Genomic DNA, 19,142 nt, shown 5'->3' with positions numbered 1-19,142 from the left:
TACCTCACAGCGTCCGGAACATCTCATTCTCCGGTTTAGTCTTTCATCCCTCTCCAAGCACCTCACCGCTGCCAGAACAGCTCATGCGCCGGATCCAGCTTTCACCCTTTCAAAGCCCTCGTCGCGTCCGAAACATGTCATGCGTCGGTTTCGGCTTTCATTCCCCAACCACCACGCCGCGGCCAGAACATTTCTTGCGCCGGTTCCGGCTTTCACCCCCAAAAGCACCTCATCGCGGCCAGAACATCTCATGCGTTGGTTCTGGCTTTAACCTCCAAGCACCTTGCCAGGGCAGGAACATTTCATCCACAGGTTCCAGCTTTTATCCTCCAGGCACATAGCCACCTACGGAACAAGTTATGTGCTGGTTCCGGTTTTCACTCCCCAATCAAGTGTCAAAGTGTGCAGCGGTGTTGAAAGTGGTATATGGGGCCTATATATTATCACTTAATTTCTACCAAAGTAGGTAAAAATTAAAATTTTCACCTATTTTGTAGAAAATAAGTACCTCACAGCAGCCGGAAAATCTAATGCGCTGGTTTAGGCTTTCACCCCCCTCCAATCCCCTCACCGCTGCCAGAACATCTCATGCGCCGGTTCCAGCTTTCACCCCCAACCACCACGCCATGATCTGAACTTGTTTTGGGCCGGTTTCAGCTTTCACCCCTGAAAGCACCTCGACGCGGCCAGAACATCTCATGCGTCGGTTCTGGCTTTAACCTCTCCAAGCACCATGCCAAGGTCGGAAGTATTTCATTCACAGGTTCCAGCTTTTACCATCCAGGTACATAGCCGTGTACGGAACAAGTTATTCTCCGATTCTGGTTTTCACACCCTAATCAATTGTGAAAGGGTACAGCGGTGTGAAGGTGGTATATAGGGCCTAAATATTGTCACTTAATTTGTACCAAAGTAGTTGAAAATGATTACTTTCATCTACTTTTGTAGAAAATATGTATTATTGACATTCAATAAAAAGGCAATGCAGACGATATCACTGATATCTCCTGCACAGATATTAGTCCTGTTTTGGCTAGCTGTTTGCATAAAATAATATAAGGACCTAAATTCATCAAACTTTAAACATAATGTATGGAAAGGGTCTATAACAAACATACATATTTGATAAATATGCATGTATGCCAGGAAGATATTATCGCGCCTCCTTACCTGTTGTGGGTAGCTGCTCCTGCCATTCGACCTTTAGAATATGCTGTACTAAAAATGACGTCACAGTAGTCCAGACACGTAGCTGGGTAAGTAGATGACATCACATTTCATTTGTGGAGAAGGCCTACCTGAAAAATAGAAGAAGGAGGCGCGATAATATGTTCATGACATACATGCATATTTATTATTACTGTGTCTTACATCGTAACACACATAAATGCCGAACTGTACAGACAACACAAGTCATCCTTTTCAGGCCCTGCCGCAGTGATTGCAAATACACGCTACAGCACATATTTTACGCTGAACTGTGGACCCGGGACACAGTTTTACAAACTGCACTGGTCTCTGATTTTATCCCCTCCCAAGCACCTCGCCGCAACCGGAATATATATTGCGTCGGTTCTGACTTGCACCCTGAAAGCACATTGCCGCAGCCATGTCTCGATTCCGTCTTTAACCCCCCAAGCCCCTGACCAAGATGGGAACATTGCATTCACAGGTTCCAGCTTTTACCCTCCGGACACATAGCCATGTACGGAACAAGTAATTCGCCGGTTCCGGTTTTCACACCCCAATCAAGTATGAAAGGGTACATCGGTGTTAAAGTGGTATATGGGGCCTATATATTATCACTTCATTTCTAACAAAGTAGGTGAAAAACTAAAATTTTCACATATTTTGAAGAAAAAAAGTACCTCACAGCGGCCGGAACACCTCATTCTCCGGTTTAGGCTTTCACTCCTCTCCAAGCAACTCACCGCTGCCAGAACAGCTCATGCGCCAGATCCATCTTTCACCCCTTCGAAGCCCTCGTCGCGGCCAAAACATCTCATGCATCGGTTTCGGATTTCATTCCCTAACCACCACGCCGCGGCCTGAACATTTCTTTCGCCGGTTCCGGCTTTCACCCCCCAAAAGCACCTCGTCGCGCCCAGAACATCTCATGCATCGGTTCTGGCTTTAACCTCCAAGCAACTTCCCAAGTGGGAACATTTCATTCACAGGTTCCACCTTTTATCCTTCAGGTACATAGCCACCTACGGAACAAGTTATTCGCTGGTTCCGGTTTTCACTCCCCAATCAAGTGTGAAAGGGTACAGAGGTGTGAAAGTGGAATATAGGGCCTATACATTATAATTTAATTTCTACCAAAATAGGTGAAAAATTACAATTTTCACCTACTTTTGTAGAAACTAAGTACCTCACAGGGGCAAGAACATCTCATGTGTCGGAACCGGCTTTAACCCCCCCCAAGCACCTTGCCAAGGTGGGAACATTTCATTCACTGGTTCCAGCTTTGACCCTTCAATCACATAGCTAGATACGGAACAAGTTTTTTGCCGATTCCGATTTTCACAACCCAATCAAGTGTGAAAGGGTACAGCGGTGTGAAAATGGTATATGAGGCCTATATATTATCACTTCATTTCTACCAAAGTAGGTACAAATTTAAATTTTCACCTATTTTGTAGAAAATAAGTACCTCACAGCGTCCGGAACATCTCATTCTCCGGTTTAGTCTTTCATCCCTCTCCAAGCAACTCACCGCTGCCAGAACAGCTCATGCGCCGGATACAGCTTTCACCCTTTCGAAGCCCTCGTCGCGGCCGAAACATTTCATGCGTCAGTTCGGCTTTCATTCCCCAACCACCACGCCGCAGCCAGAACATTTCTTGCGCCGGTTCCGGCTTTCACCCCCCAAAAGCAACTCGTCGCGGCCAGAACATCTCATGCGTCGGTTTTGGCTTTAACCTCCAAGCACCTTGCCAGAGCAGGAACATTTCATCCACAGGTTCCAGCTTTTATCCGCCAGGCACATAGCCACCTACGGAACAAGTTATTCGCTGGTTCCGGTTTTCACTCCCCAATCAAGTGTGAAAGGTTACAGCGGTGTGAAAGTGGTATGTAGGGCCTATACATTATCATTTAATTTCTACCAAAATAGGTGAAAAATTACAATTTTCACCTACTTTTGTAGAAAATAAGTACCTCACAGGGGCCAGAACATCTCATGCGTCGGTTCCGGCTTTAACCCCCCCCCCCCCCAAGCACCTTGCCAAGGTGGGAACATTTCATTCACTGGTTCCAGCTTTGACCCTCCAATCACATTGCAGGTTACAAGTTATTCTCAAATTATTCGCCGGTTCCGATTTTCACAACCCAATCAAGTGTGAAAGGGTACAGCGGTGTGAAAATGGTGTGAGGCCTATATATTATCACTTCATTTCTACCAAAGTAGGTAAAAATTTAAATTTTCACCTATTTTGTAGAAAATAAGTACCTCACAGCGTCCGGAACATCTCATTCTCCGGTTTAGTCTTTCATCCCTCTCCAAGCACCTCACCGCTGCCAGAATAGCTCATGCGCCGGATCCAGCTTTCACCCTTTCGAAGCCCTCGTTGCGGCCGAAACATGTCATGCGTCGGTTTCGGCTTTCATTCCCCAACCACCACGCCGCGGCCAGAACATTTCTTGCGCCGGTTCCGGCTTTCACCCCCCAAAAGCACCTCGTCGCGGCCAGAACATCTCATGCGTCGGTTTTGGCTTTAACCTCCAAGCACCTTGCCAGAGCAGGAACATTTCATCCACAGGTTCCAGCTTTTATCCGCCAGGCACATAGCCACCTACGGAACAAGTTATTCGCTGGTTCTGGTTTTCACTCCCTAATCAAGTGTGAAAGGGTACAGCGGTGTGAAAGTGGTATGTAGGGCCTATACATTATCATTTAATTTCTACCAAAATAGGTGAAAAATTACAATTTTCACCTACTTTTGTAGAAAATAAGTACCTCACAGGGGCCAGAACATCTCATGCGTCGGTTCCGACTTTAACCCCCCCCAAGCACCTTGCCAAGGTGGGAACATTTCATTCACTGGTTCCAGCTTTGACCCTTCAATCACATACAGTAGCTAGATACGGAACAAGTTATTTGCCGATTCCGATTTTCACAACCCAATTAAGTGTGAAAGGGTACAGCGGTGTGAAAATGGTATATGAGGCCTATATATTATCGCTTCATTTCTACCAAAGTAGGTAAAAATTTAAATTTTCACCTATTTTGTAGAAAATAAGTACCTCACAGCGTCCGGAACATCTCATTCTCCGGTTTAGTCTTTCATCCCTCTCCAAGCACCTCACCGCTGCCAGAACAGCTCATGCGCCGGATCCAGCTTTCACCCTTTCGAAGCCCTCGTCGCGGCCGAAACATGTCATGCGTCAGTTTCGGCTTTCATTCCCCAACCACCACGCCGCGGCCAGAACATATCTTGCGCCGGTTCCGGCTTTCACCCCCCAAAAGCACCTTGTCGCGGCCAGAACATCTCATGCGTCGGTTCTGGCTTTAACCTCCAAGCACCTTGCCAGAGCAGGAACATTTCATCCACAGGTTCCAGCTTTTATCCACCAGGCACATAGCCACCTACGGAACAAATTATTCGCTAGTTCCGGGTTTCACTCCCCAATCAAGTGTGAAAGGGTACAGCGGTGTGAAAGTGGTATATAGGGCCTATACATTATCATTTAATTTCTACCAAAATAGGTAAAAAAATTACAATTTTCACCTACTTTTGTAGAAAATAAGTACCTCACAGGGGCCAGAACATCTCATGCGTCGGTTCCGGCTTTAACCTCCCCCCCAAGCACCTTGCCAAGGTGGGAACATTTCATTCACTGGTTCCAGCTTTGACCCTTCAATCACATAGCTAGATACGGAACAAGTTATTCGCCGATTCCGATTTTCACAACCCAATCAAGTGTGAAAGGGTACAGTGGTGTTGAAAATGGTATATGAGGCCTATATATTATCACTTCATTTCTACCAAAGTAGGTAAAAATTTAAATTTTCACCTATTTTGTAGAAAATAAGTACCTCACAGCGTCCGGAACATCTCATTCTCCGGTTTAGTCTTTCATCCCTCTCCAAGCACCTCACTGCTGCCAGAACAGCTCTTGCGCCGGATCCAGCTTTCACCCTTTCGAAGCCCTCGTCGCGGCCGAAACATGTCATGTGTCGGTTTCGGCTTTCATTCCCCAACCACCACGCCGCGGCCAGAACATTTCTTGCGCCGGTTCCGGCTTTCACCCCCCAAAAGCACCTCGTCGCGGCCAGCACATCTGATGCGTCGGTTCTGGCTTTAACCTCCAAGCACCTTGCCAGAGCAGGAACATTTCATCCACAGGTTCCAGCTTTTATCCACCAGGCACATAGCCACCTACGGAACAAGTTATTCGCTGGTTCCGGTTTTCACTCCCCAATCAAGTGTGAAAGGGTACAGCGGTGTGAAAGTGGTATATAGGGCCTATACATTATCATTTAATTTCTACCAAAATAGGTGAAAAAATTAAAATTTTCACCTACTTTTGTAGAAAATAAGTACCTCACAGGGGCCAGAACATCTCATGCGTCGGTTCCGGCTTTAACCCCCCCCCCCCCCCCCCAAGCACCTTGCCAAGGTGGGAACATTTCTTTCACTGGTTCCAGCTTTGACCCTTCAATCACATAGCTAGATACGGAACAAGTTATTTGCCGATTCCGATTTTCACAACCCAATCAAGTGTGAAAGGGTACAGCGGTGTGAAAATGGTATATGAGGCCTATATATTATCACTTCATTTCTACCAAAGTAGGTAAAAATTTAAATTTTCACCTATTTTGTAGAAAATAAGTACCTCAAAGCGTCCGGAACATCTCATTCTCCGGTTTAGTCTTTCATCCCTCTCCAAGCACCTCACCGCTGCCAGAATAGCTCATGCGCCGGATCCAGCTTTCACCCTTTCGAAGCCCTCGTCGCGGCCGAAACATGTCATGCGTCGGTTTCGGCTTTCATTCCCCAACCACCACGCCGCGGCCAGAACATTTCTTGCGCCGGTTCCGGCTTTCACCCCCCAAAAGCACCTCGTCGCGGCCAGAACATCTCATGCGTCGGTTCTGGCTTTAACCTCCAAACACCTTGCCAAGTGGGAACATTTCATCCACAGGTTCCAGCTTTTATCCTTCAGGCACATAGCCACCTACGGAACAAGTTATTCGCTGGTTCCGGTTTTCACTCCCCAATCAAGTGTGAAAGGGTGCAGCGGTGTTAAAGTGGTATAAAGGGCCTATACATTATCATTTAATTTCTACCAAAATAGGTGAAAAATTACAATATTCACCTACTTTTGTAGAAAATAAGTACCTCACAGGGGCCAGAACATATCATGCGTCGGTTCCGGCTTTAACCCCCCAAGCACCTTGCCAAGGTGGGAACATTTAATTCACTGGTTCCAGCTTTGACCCTCCAATCACATAGCTAGATACGGAACAAGTTATTCGCCGCTTCCGATTTTCACAACCCAATCAAGTGTGAAAGGGTACAGTGGTGTGAAAATGGTATATGAGGCCTATATATTATCACTTCATTTCTACCAAAGTAGGTAAAAATTTAAATTTTCACCTATTTTGTAGAAAATAAGTACCTCACAGCGTCCGGAACATCTCATTCTCCGGTTTAGTCTTTCATCCCTCTCCAAGCACCTCACCGCTGCCAGAACAGCTCATGCGCCGGATCCAGCTTTCACCCTTTCAAAGCCCTCGTCGCGTCCGAAACATGTCATGCGTCGGTTTCGGCTTTCATTCCCCAACCACCACGCCGCGGCCAGAACATTTCTTGCGCCGGTTCCGGCTTTCACCCCCCAAAAGTACCTCATCGCGGCCAGAACATCTCATGCGTTGGTTCTGGCTTTAACCCCCAAGCACCTTGCCAGGGCAGGAACATTTCATCCACAGGTTCCAGCTTTTATCCTGCAGGCACATAGCCACCTACGGAACAAGTTATTTGCTGGTTCCGGTTTTCACTCCCCAATCAAGTGTCAAAGGGTGCAGCGGTGTTGAAAGTGGTATATGGGGCCTATATATTATCACTTAATTTCTACCAAAGTAGGTAAAAATTAAAATTTTCACCTATTTTGTAGAAAATAAGTACCTCACAGCAGCCGGAAAATCTAATGCGCTGGTTTAGGCTTTCACCCCCCTCCAATCCCCTCACCGCTGCCAGAACATCTCATGCGCCGGTTCCAGCTTTCACCCCCAACCACCACGCCATGATCTGAACTTGTTTTGGGCCGGTTCCAGCTTTCACCCCTGAAAGCACCTCGACGCGGCCAGAACATCTCATGCGTCGGTTCCGGCTTTAACCCCCCAAGCACCTTGCCAAGGTGGGAACATTTAATTCACTGGTTCCAGCTTTGACCCTCCAATCACATAGCTAGATACGGAACAAGTTATTCGCCGCTTCCGATTTTCACAACCCAATCAAGTGTGAAAGGGTACAGTGGTGTGAAAATGGTATATGAGGCCTATATATTATCACTTCATTTCTACCAAAGTAGGTAAAAATTTAAATTTTCACCTATTTTGTAGAAAATAAGTACCTCACAGCGTCCGGAACATCTCATTCTCCGGTTTAGTCTTTCATCCCTCTCCAAGCACCTCACCGCTGCCAGAACAGCTCATGCGCCGGATCCAGCTTTCACCCTTTCAAAGCCCTCGTCGCGTCCGAAACATGTCATGCGTCGGTTTCGGCTTTCATTCCCCAACCACCACGCCGCGGCCAGAACATTTCTTGCGCCGGTTCCGGCTTTCACCCCCCAAAAGCACCTCATCGCGGCCAGAACATCTCATGCGTTGGTTCTGGCTTTAACCTCCAAGCACCTTGCCAGGGCAGGAACATTTCATCCACAGGTTCCAGCTTTTATCCTCCAGGCACATAGCCACCTACGGAACAAGTTATTTGCTGGTTCCAGTTTTCACTCCCCAATCAAGTGTCAAAGGGTGCAGCGGTGTTGAAAGTGGTATATGGGGCCTATATATTATCACTTCATTTCTACCAAAGTAGGTAAAAATTAAAATTTTCACCTATTTTGTAGAAAATAAGTACCTCACAGCAGCCGGAAAATCTAATGCGCTGGTTTAGGCTTTCACCCCCCTCCAATCCCCTCACCGCTGCCAGAACATCTCATGCGCCGGTTCCAGCTTTCACCCCCAACCACCACGCCATGATCTGAACTTGTTTTGGGCCGGTTCCAGCTTTCACCCCTGAAAGCACCTCGACGCGGCCAGAACATCTCATGCGTCGGTTCTGGCTTTAACCTCTCCAAGCACCATGCCAAGGTCGGAAGTATTTCATTCACAGGTTCCAGCTTTTACCATCCAGGTACATAGCCGTGTACGGAACAAGTTATTCTCCGATTCTGGTTTTCACACCCCAATCAATTGTGAAAGGGTACAGTGGTATGAAAGTGGAATATAGGGCCTATACATTATAATTTAATTTCTACCAAAATAGGTGAAAAATTACAATTTTCACCTACTTTTGTAGAAACTAAGTACCTCACAGGGGCAAGAACATCTCATGTGTCGGAACCGGCTTTAACCCCCCCAAGCACCTTGCCAAGGTGGGAACATTTCATTTACTGATTCCAGTTTTGACCCTCCAATCACATAACCACATATGGAACAAGTTATTCACCGGTTCTGGTTTTCACACCCCAATCAAGAGTGAAAGGGTACAGTGGTATGAAAGTGGTATATGGGGCTATATATTATCAATTCATTTCTACCAAAGTAGTTGAAAATTTAAATTTTCACCTATTTTGTAGAAAATAAGTACCTCACAGCAGCCAGAAAATCTCATGCGCTAGTTTAGGCTTTCACCCCCTCCAATCCCCTCGCCGCTGCCAGAACATCTCATGCGCCGGTTCCGGCTTTCACCCCCAACCACCACGCCACGATCTGAACTTGTTTTGGGCCGGTTCCAGCTTTCACCCCCGAAAGCACCTCGACGCGGCCAGAACATCTCATGCGTCGGTTCTGGCTTTAACCTCTCCAATCACCATGCCAAGGCGGAAGTATTTCATTCACAGGTTCCAGCTTTTACCATCCAGGTACATAGCCGTGTACGGAACAAGTTATTCTCCGATTCTGGTTTTCACACCCCAATCAATTGTGAAAGGGTACAGCGGTGTAATAGTGGTATATAGGGCCTAAATATTGTCACTTAATTTGTACCAAAGTAGGTGAAAATGATTACTTTCATCTACTTTTGTAGAAAATAAGTATTATTGACATTCAATAAAAAGGCAATGCAGACGATATCACTGATATCTCCTGCACAGATATTAGTCCTGTTTTGGCTAGCTGTTTGCATAAAATAATATAAGGACCTAAATTCATCAAACTTTAAACATAATGTACGGAAAGGGTCTATAACAAACATACATATTTGATAAATATGCATGTATGCCAGGAAGATATTATCGCGCCTCCTTACCTGTTGTGGGTAGCTGCTCCTGCCATTCGACCTTTAGAATATGCTGTACTAAAAATGACGTCACAGTAGTCCAGAAACGTAGCTGGGTAAGTAGATGACCTCACATTTCATTTGTGGAGAAGGCCTACCTGAAAAATAGAAGAAGGCGCGATAATATGTTCATGACATACATGCATATTTATTAATACTGTGTCTTACATCGTAACACACATAAATGCCGAACTGTACAGACAACACAAGTCATCCTTTTCAGGCCCTGCCGCAGTGATTGCAAATACACGCTACAGCACATATTTTACGCTGAACTGTGGACCCGGGACACAGTTTTACAAACTGCACAGGTCTCTGATTTTATCCCCTCCCAAGCACCTCGCCGCAAACGGAATTTGTATTTTGTCGGTTCTGACTTGCACCCTGAAAGCACATTGCCGCAGCCTGAACATCTCATGTCTCGATTCCGTCTTTAACCCCCCAAGCCCCTGACCAAGATGGGAACATTGCATTCACAGGTTCCAGCTTTTACCCTCCGGACACATAGCCATGTACGGAACAAGTAATTCGCCGGTTCCGGTTTTCACACCCCAATCAAGTATGAAAGGGTACATCGGTGTTAAAGTGGTATATGGGGCCTATATATTATCACTTCATTTCTAACAAAGTAGGTGAAAAACGAAAATTTTCACATATTTTGAAGAAAAAAAGTACCTCACAGCGGCCGGAACACCTCATTCTCCGGTTTAGGCTTTCACCCCTCTCCAAGCAACTCACCGCTGCCAGAACAGCTCATGCGCCAGATCCATCTTTCACCCCTTCGAAGCCCTCGTCGCGGCCGAAACATCTCATGCATCGGTTTCGGATTTCATTCCCCAACCACCACGCCGCGGCCAGAACATTTCTTTCGCCGGTTCCGGCTTTCACCCCCCAAAAGCACCTAGTCGCGGCCAGAACATCTCATGCGTCGGTTCTGGCTTTACCCTCCAAGCAACTTCCCAAGTGGGAACATTTCATCCACAGGTTCCACCTTTTATCCTCCAGGCACATAGCCACCTACGGAACAAGTTATTCGCTGGTTCCGGTTTTCACTCCCCAATCAAGTGTGAAAGGGTACAGAGGTGTGAAAGTGGAATATACAGTAGGGCCTATACATTATCATTTAATTTCTACCAAAATAGGTGAAAAATTACAATTTTCACCTACTTTTGTAGAAACTAAGTACCTCACAGGGGCAAGAACATCTCATGTGTCGGAACCGGCTTTAACCCCCCCAAGCACCTTGCCAAGGTGGGAACATTTCATTCACTGGTTCCAGCTTTGACCCTTCAATCACATAGCTAGATAAGGAACAAGTTATTTGCCGATTCCGATTTTCACAACCCAATCAAGTGTGAAAGGGTACAGCGGTGTGGAAATGGTATATGAAGCCTATATATTATCACTTCATTTCTACCAAAGTAGGTAAAAATTAAAATTTTCACCTATTTTGTAGAAAATAAGTACCTCACAGCGTCCGGAACATCTCATTCTCCGGTTTAGTCTTTCATCCTTCTCCAAGCAACTCACCGCTGCTAGAACAGCTCATGCGCCGGATCCAGCTTTCACCCTTTCGAAGCCCTCGTCGCGGCCGAAACATGTCATGTGTCGGTTTCGGCTTTCATTCCCCAACCACCACGCCGCGGCCAGAACATTTCTTGCGCCGGTTCCGGCTTTCACCCCCCAAAAGCAACTCGTCGCGGCCAGAACATCTCATGCGTCGGTTCTGGCTTTAACCCCTTCCCGACATATGACGTACATTTACGTCATATGTCGGTTGGGGGTGAATCAAGCCAGCTCACGGAGTGAGCTGGCTTGATAGAGAGCAGGTAATGGCTGTATATTACAGCCATGTCCCTGCTCTCACGGCCACGAGCGGCGAGTTCGCCGATCGCGGCCGTTTAACCCTTTAAGCACCGCGGGCAAAGCGCCCGCAGTGCTTAAATAGCTGATCGGAGGGGGGGCGCCCCCCTCCGGCGCCGATCGGGGCCCCCCGCAGCGCGATCGGAGGGTGCCGATCGGTTGCCATGGTAGCCAGGGGTCTAATGTAGACCCCTGTGCTGTCCGTGTATTCATACCTATTACATCCTGCCTCAGGCAGGATGTAATAGGAAGTGCAAAAAATCACTACGTTCAGCCATAGAGCTCTATGGCTGAACCTAGTACAGGCGATCGCGCCCCCTAGTGGTCAAGTACACTAGGGGGCCTTGTAGTAAAAGTAAAAAAAAAAAAAAAATAAAGTTTAAAAATAAAAAAAAAATAATAAAATATTAAAAGTTCAAATCACCCCCCTTTCCCCATTTCCCAAATAAAAATAAATAAATAATAAAAAAAATAAACATATTTGGTATCGCCGCGTTCCTAAAAGTCCGATCTATTAAAATATAACATTAGTTATCCCGCACGGTTAAAGGCGTAAACGGAAAATAATCCCCAACGCCAAAACTACGCTTTTTGGTCGCATCGCCTACCCAAAAAAAAATAGCTAAAAGAGATCAGAAAGTCGCCCATATCCCATAATGGTATTAATTAAAAAGTACACTTCAGCCCGCAAAAAATGAGCCCTCACCCAGGTCCGTAGGTGGAAAAATAAAAAAGTTATAAGCCGCAGAACATGGCGACGCGACGCAAATTCGAAAAACCGTAAAAGTTGCGATTTTTTTTTTTAGTGGTAAAACATAACGAAAACTATATAAGTTTGGTATCACCAGAATCGTAACGACCCATAGAATAAAGATAACCCATCATTTTAAACGAACTATGAACTCCAAAAAAACCGTAACCAGCGCAAAATTGTGGAATGGCGTTTTTTTTTTTTTTTACCCCACATTGAATTATTTCCTGATTCCCCAGAATATTATACGGTATAGTAAATGGTACCATTAGAAAGTACAACTTGTCCCGCAAAAAAAAAGCCCTCATGTGTCTATATAGCCGGAAAATTAAAAAAGTTACGCTTATTTGAACACAAGGAGGAAAAAAAAAAAAAAATGACCTTAAAAGGCAATGTCGGGAAGGGGTTAACCTCCAAGCACCTTGCCAGGGCAGGAACATTTCATCCACAGGTTCCAGCTTTTATCCTCCAGGCACATAGCCACCTACGGAACAAGTTATTCGCTGGTTCCGGTTTTCACTCCCCAATCAAGTGTCAAAGGGTGCAGCGGTGCTGAAAGTGGTATATGGGGCCTATATATTATCACTTCATTTCTACCAAAGTAGGTAAAAATTAAAATTTTCACCTATTTTGTAGAAAATAAGTACCTCAAAGCGTCTGGAACATCTCATTCTCCGGTTTAGTCTTTCATCCCTCTCCAAGCACCTCACCGCTGCCAGAACAGATCATGCGCTGGATCCAGCTTTCACCCTTTCGAAGCCCTCGTCGCGGCCGAAACATGTCATGCGTCGGTTTCGGCTTTCATTCCCCAACCACCACGCCGCGGCCAGAACATTTCTTGCGGCGTTCCGGCTTTCACCCCCCAAAAGCACCTCGTCGCGGCCAGAACATCTCATGCGTTGGTTCAGGCTTTAACCTCCAAGCACCTTGCCAAGGTGGGAACATTTCATTCACTGGTTCCAGCTTTGACCCTCCAGGCACATAGCCACCTACGGAACAAGTTATTCGCTAATTCCGGTTTTCACTCCCCAATCAAGTGTCAAAGTGTGCAGCGGTGTTGAAAGTGGTATATGGGGCCTATATATTATCACTTAATTTCTACCAAAGTCGGTAAAAATGAAAATTTTCACCTATTTTGTAGAAAATAAGTACCTCACAGCGTCCGGAACATCTCATTCTCCGGTTTAGTCTTTCATCCCTCTCCAAGCACCTCACCGCTGCCAGAACAGCTCATGCGCCGGATCCAGCTTTCACCCTCTCGAAACCCTCGTCGCGGCCGAAACATGTCATGCGTCGGTTTCGGCTTTCATTCCCCAACCACCACGCCGCGGCTAGAACATTTCTTGCGCTGGTTCCGGCTTTCACCCCCCCAAAAGCACCTCGTCGCGGCCAGAACATCTTATGCGTTGGTTCTGGCTTTAACCTCCAAGCACCTTGCCAAGTGGGAACATTTCATCCACAGGTTCCAGCTTTTATCCTCCAGGCACATAGCCACCTACGGAACAAGTTATTCGCTGGTTCCGGTTTTCACTCCCCAATCAAGTGTGAAAGGGTACAGAGGTGTGAAAGTGGAAAAAAGGGTCTATACATCATCATTTAATTTCTACCAAAATAGGTGAAAAATTAAAATTTTCACCTACTTTTGTAGAAAATAAGTACTGTACCTCACAGGGGCCAGAACATCTCATGCGTCGGTTCCCGCTTTAACCCCCCAAGCACCTTGCCAAGGTGGGAACATTTCATTCACTGGTTCCAGCTTTGACCCTCCATTTACATAGCTAGATACGGAACAAGCTATTCGCCGCTTCCGATTTTCACAACCCAATCAAGTGTGAAAGGGTACAGTGGTGTGAAAATGGTATATGAGGCCTATATATTATCACTTCATTTCTACCAAAGTAGGTAAAAATTAAAATTTTCACCTATTTTGTAGAAAATAAGTACCTCACAGCGTCCGGAACATCTCATTCTCCGGTTTAGTCTTTCATCCCTCTCCAAGCAATTCACCGCTGCCAGAACAGCTCATGTGCCGGATCCAGCTTTCACCCTTTCGAAGCCCTCGTCGCGGCCGAAACATGTCATGCGTCGGTTTCGGCTTTCATTCCCCAACCACCACGCCGCGGCCAGAACATTTCTTGCGCCGGTTCCGGCTTTCACCCCCCAAAAGCAACTCGTCGCGGCCAGAACATCTCATGCGTCGGTTCTGGCTTTAACCTCCAAGCACCTTGCCAAGGTGGGAACATTTCATTCACTGGTTCCAGCTTTGACCCTCCAGGCACATAGCCACCTACGGAACAAGTTATTCGCTGGTTCCGGTTTTCACTCCCCAATCAAGTGTCAAAGGGTGCAGCGGTGTTGAAAGTGGTATATGGGGCCTATATATTATCACTTCATTTCTACCAAAGTCGGTAAAAATGAAAATTTTCACCTATTTTGTAGAAAATAAGTACCTAACAGCGTCCGGAACATCTCATTCTTCGGTTTAGTCTTTCATCCCTCTCCAAGCACCTCACCGCTGCCAGAACAGCTCAGGCGCCGGATCCAGCTTTCACCCTTTCGAAGCCCTCGTCGCGGCCGAAACATGTCATGCGTCGGTTTCGGCTTTCATTCCCCAACCACCACGCCGCATCCAGAACATTTCTTGCGCTGGTTCCGGCTTTCACCCCCCAAAAGCACCTCCTCGCAGCCAGAACATCTCATGCGTCGGTTCTGGCTTTAACCTCCAAGCACCTTGCCAAGTGGGAACATTTCATCCACAGGTTCCACCTTTTATCCTCCAGGCACATAGCCACCTACGGAACAAGTTATTCGCTGGTTCCGGTTTTCACTCCCCAATCAAGTGTGAAAGGGTGCAGCGGTGTGGTGTGAAAGTGGTATATAGGGCCTATACATTATAATTTAATTTCTACCAAAATAGGTGAAAAATTACAATTTTCACCTACTTTTGTAGAAAATAAGTACCTCACAGGGGCCAGAACATCTCATGCGTCGGTTCCGGCTTTAACCCCCCCAAGCACCTTGCCAAGGTGGGAACATTTCATTCACTGGTTCCAGCTTTGACCCTCCAATCATATAGCTAGATACGGAACAAGTTATTCGCCGGTTCCGATTTTCACAACCCAATCAAGTGTGAAAGGGTACAGCGGTGTGAAAATGGTATATGAGGCCTATATATTATCACTTCATTTCTACCAAAGTAGGTAAAAATTAAAATTTTCACCTATTTTGTAGAAAATAAGTACCTCACAGCGTCCGGAACATCTCATACGCCGGTTCCGGCTTTCTTTCCCAAACCACCACGTCGCAGTCGGGACATTTCTTGCGCAGGTTCCGGTTTTAACCTCCAAAAGCACCTCGTCGCGGTCAGAACATATCATGCGTCGGTTCTGGCTTTAACCCTCCCAAGCAACTTGCCAAGGTGGGAACATTTCATTTACTGATTCCAGCTTTGACCCTCCAATCACATAACCAGATATGGAACAAGTTATTCACCGGTTCTGGTTTTCACACCCCAATCAACTGTGAAAGGGAACAGTGGTATGAAAGTGGTATATGGGGCTATATATTATCAATTCATTTCTACCAAAGTAGTTGAAAATTAAAATTTTCACCTATTTTGTAGAAAATAAGTACCTCACATCAGCCGGAAAATCTCATGCGCTGGTTTAGGCTTTCACCCCCTCTAATCCCCTCGCCGCTGCCAGAACATCTCATGCGCCGGTTCCGGCTTTCACCCCCAACCACCACGCCACGATCTGAACTTGTTTTGGGCCGGTTCCAGCTTTCACCCCCGAAAGCACCTCGACGCGGCCAGAACATCTCATGCGTCGGTTCTGGCTTTAACCTCTCCAAGCACCATGCCAAGGCGGAAGTATTTCATTCACAGGTTCCAGCTTTTACCATCCAGGTACATAGCCGTGTACGGAACAAGTTATCCTCCGATTCTGGTTTTCACACCCCAATCAATTGTGAAAGGGTACAGCAGTGTGAAAGTGGTATATAGGGCCTAAATATTGTCACTTAATTTGTAACAAAGTAGGTGAAAATGATTACTTCATTAAATTCATCAAACTTTAAACATAATGTACGGAAAGGGTCTATAACAAACATACATATTTGATAAATATGCATGTATGCCAGGAAGATATTATCGCGCCTCCTTACCTGTTGTGGGTAGCTGCTCCTGCCATTTGACCTTTAGAATATGCTGTACTAAAAATGACGTCACAGTAGTCCAGACACGTAGCTGGGTAAGTAGATGACATCACATTTCATTTGTGGAGAAGGCCTACCTGAAAAATAGAAGAAGGAGGCGCGATAATATGTTCATGACATACATGCATATTTATTATTACTGTGTCTTACATCGTAACACACATAAATGCCGAACTGTACAGACAACACAAGTCATCCTTTTCAGGCCCTGCCGCAGTGATTGCAAATACACGCTACAGCACATATTTTACGCTGAACTGTGGACCCGGGACACAGTTTTACAAACTGCACTGGTCTCTGATTTTATCCCCTCCCAAGCACCTCGCCGCAACCGGAATATATATTGCGTCGGTTCTGACTTGCACCCTGAAAGCACATTGCCGCAGCCTGAACATCTCATGTCTCGATTCCGTCTTTAACCCCCCAAGCCCCTCACCAAGATGGGAACATTGCATTCACAGGTTCCAGCTTTTACCCTCCGGACACATAGCCATGTACGGAACAAGTAATTCGCCGGTTCCGGTTTTCACACCCCAATCAAGTATGAAAGGGTACATCGGTGTTAAAGTGGTATATGGGGCCTATATATTATCACTTCATTTCTAACAAAGTAGGTGAAAATTGAAAATTTTCACATATTTTGAAAAAAAAAGTACCTCACAGCGGCCGGAACACCTCATTCTCCGGTTTAGGCTTTCACCCCTCTCCAAGCAACTGACCGCTGACAGAACAGCTCATGCACCAGATCCATCTTTCACCACTTCGAAGCCCTCGTCTCGGCTGAAACATCTCATGCGTCCGTTTCGGATTTCATTCCCCAACCACCACGCCGCGGCCAGAACATTTCTTGCGCCGGTTCCGGCTTTCACCCCCCAAAAGCACCTTGTCGTGGCCAGAACATCTCATGTGTCGGTTCTGGCTTTAACCTCCAAGCAACTTCCCAAGTGGGAACATTTCATCCATAGGTTCCACCGTTTATCCTCCAGGCACATAGCCACCTACGGAACAAGTTATTCGCTGGTTCTGGTTTTCACTCCCCAATCAAGTGTGAAAGGGTACAGAGGTGTGAAAGTGGAATATAGGGCCTATACATTATCATTTAATTTCTACCAAAATAGGTGAAAAATTACAATTTTCACCTACTTTTGTAGAAACTAAGTACCTCACAGGGGCCAGAACATCTCATGTGTCGGAACCGGCTTTAATCCCCCCAAGCACCTTGCCAAGGTGGGAACATTTCATTCACTGGTTCCAGCTTTGACCCTTCAATCACATAGCTAGATACGGAACAAGTTATTTGCCGATTCCGATTTTCACAACCCAATCAAGTGTAAAAGGGTACAGCGGTGTGAAAATTTTATATGAGGCCTATAAATTATCACTTCATTTCTACCAAAGTAGGTAAAAATTAAAATTTTCACCTATTTTGTAGAAAATAAGTACCTCACAGCGTCCGGAACATCTCTTTCTCCGGTTTAGTCTTTCATCCCTCTCCAAGCAACTCACCGCTGTCAGAACAGCTCATGCGCCGGATCCAGCTTTCACCCTTTCGAAGCCCTCGTCGCGGCCGAAACATGTCATGTGTCGGTTTCGGCTTTCATTCCCCAACCACCACGCCGCGGCCAGAACATTTCTTGCGCCGGTTCAGGCTTTCACCCCCCAAAAGCAACTCGTCGCGGCCAGAACATCTCATGCGTCGGTTCTGGCTTTAACCTCCAAGCACCTTGCCAGGGCAGGAACATTTCATCCACAGGTTCCAGCTTTTATCCTCCAGGCACATAGCCACCTACGGAACAAGTTATTCGCTGGTTCCGGTTTTCACTCCCCAATCAAGTGTCAAAGGGTGCAGCGGTGTTGAAAGTGGTATATGGGGCCTATATATTATCACTTCATTTCTACCAAAGTAGGTAAAAATTAAAATTTTCACCTATTTTGTAGAAAATAAGTACCTCAAAGCGTCTGGAACATCTCATTCTCCGGTTTAGTCTTTTATCCCTCTCCAAGCACCTCACCGCTGCCAGAACAGATCATGCGCTGGATCCAGCTTTCACCCTTTCGAAGCCCTCGTCGCGGCCGAAACATGTCATGCGTCGGTTTCGGCTTTCATTCCCCAACCACCACGCCGCGGCCAGAACATTTCTTGCTCCGGTTCCGGCTTTCACCCCCCAAAAGCACCTCGTCGCGGCCAGAACATCTCATGCGTTGGTTCTGGCTTTAACCCCCAAGCACCTTGCCAAGGTGGGAACATTTCATTCACTGGTTCCAGCTTTGACCCTCCAGGCACATAGCCACCTACGGAACAAGTTATTCGCTGGTTCCGGTTATCACTCCCCAATCAAGTGTGAAAGGGTACAGTGGTGTGAAAATGGTATATGAGGCCTATATATTATCACTTCATTTCTACCAAAGTAGGTAAAAATTAAAATTTTCACCTATTTTGTAGAAAATAAGTACCTCACAGCGTCCGGAACATCTCATTCTCCGGTTTAGTCTTTTATCCCTCTCCAATCACCTCACCGCTGCCAGAACAGCTCATGCGCCGGATCCAGCTTTCACCCTTTCGAAGCCCTCGTCGCGGCCGAAACATGTCATGCGTCGGTTTCGGCTTTCATTCCCCAACCACCACGCCGCGGCCAGAACATTTTTTTGCGCCGGTTCCGGCTTTCACCCCCCAAAAGCACCTCGTCGCGGCCAGAACATCTCATGCGTCGGTTCTGGCTTTAACCTCCAAGCACCTTGCCAGAGCAGGAACATTTCATCCACAGGTTCCAGCTTTTATCCACCAGGCACATAGCCACCTACGG

At 46.4% G+C, this 19,142-nt stretch overlaps 1 long non-coding RNA gene across 1 annotated transcript in view; it reads right to left on the bottom strand.

The window, feature by feature from the left end:
• Positions 1–494: 494 nt before the first annotated feature.
• Positions 495–19,142, bottom strand: part of LOC146042846 (uncharacterized) — a 29,246-nt gene continuing 10,598 nt past the window's right edge. The window contains exons 3-5 of the long non-coding RNA XR_014464037.1: positions 16,288–16,415; positions 9,480–9,607; positions 495–1,298 (exon numbers count right to left, since the gene is read on the bottom strand). This is a non-coding gene — a long non-coding RNA (uncharacterized LOC146042846). The remainder of the gene's footprint in view (positions 1,299–9,479; positions 9,608–16,287; positions 16,416–19,142) is intronic.

The sequence above is a fragment of the Crinia signifera genome, chromosome 19 (genome assembly GCF_055691185.1).
Source record: "Crinia signifera chromosome 19, ASM5569118v1, whole genome shotgun sequence".
In the NCBI taxonomy this organism is placed as follows: domain Eukaryota; kingdom Metazoa; phylum Chordata; class Amphibia; order Anura; family Myobatrachidae; genus Crinia; species Crinia signifera.
The sequence above is the reverse complement of the archived record's forward strand: the minus strand, read 5'-3'. Positions and strand labels throughout refer to the sequence as shown.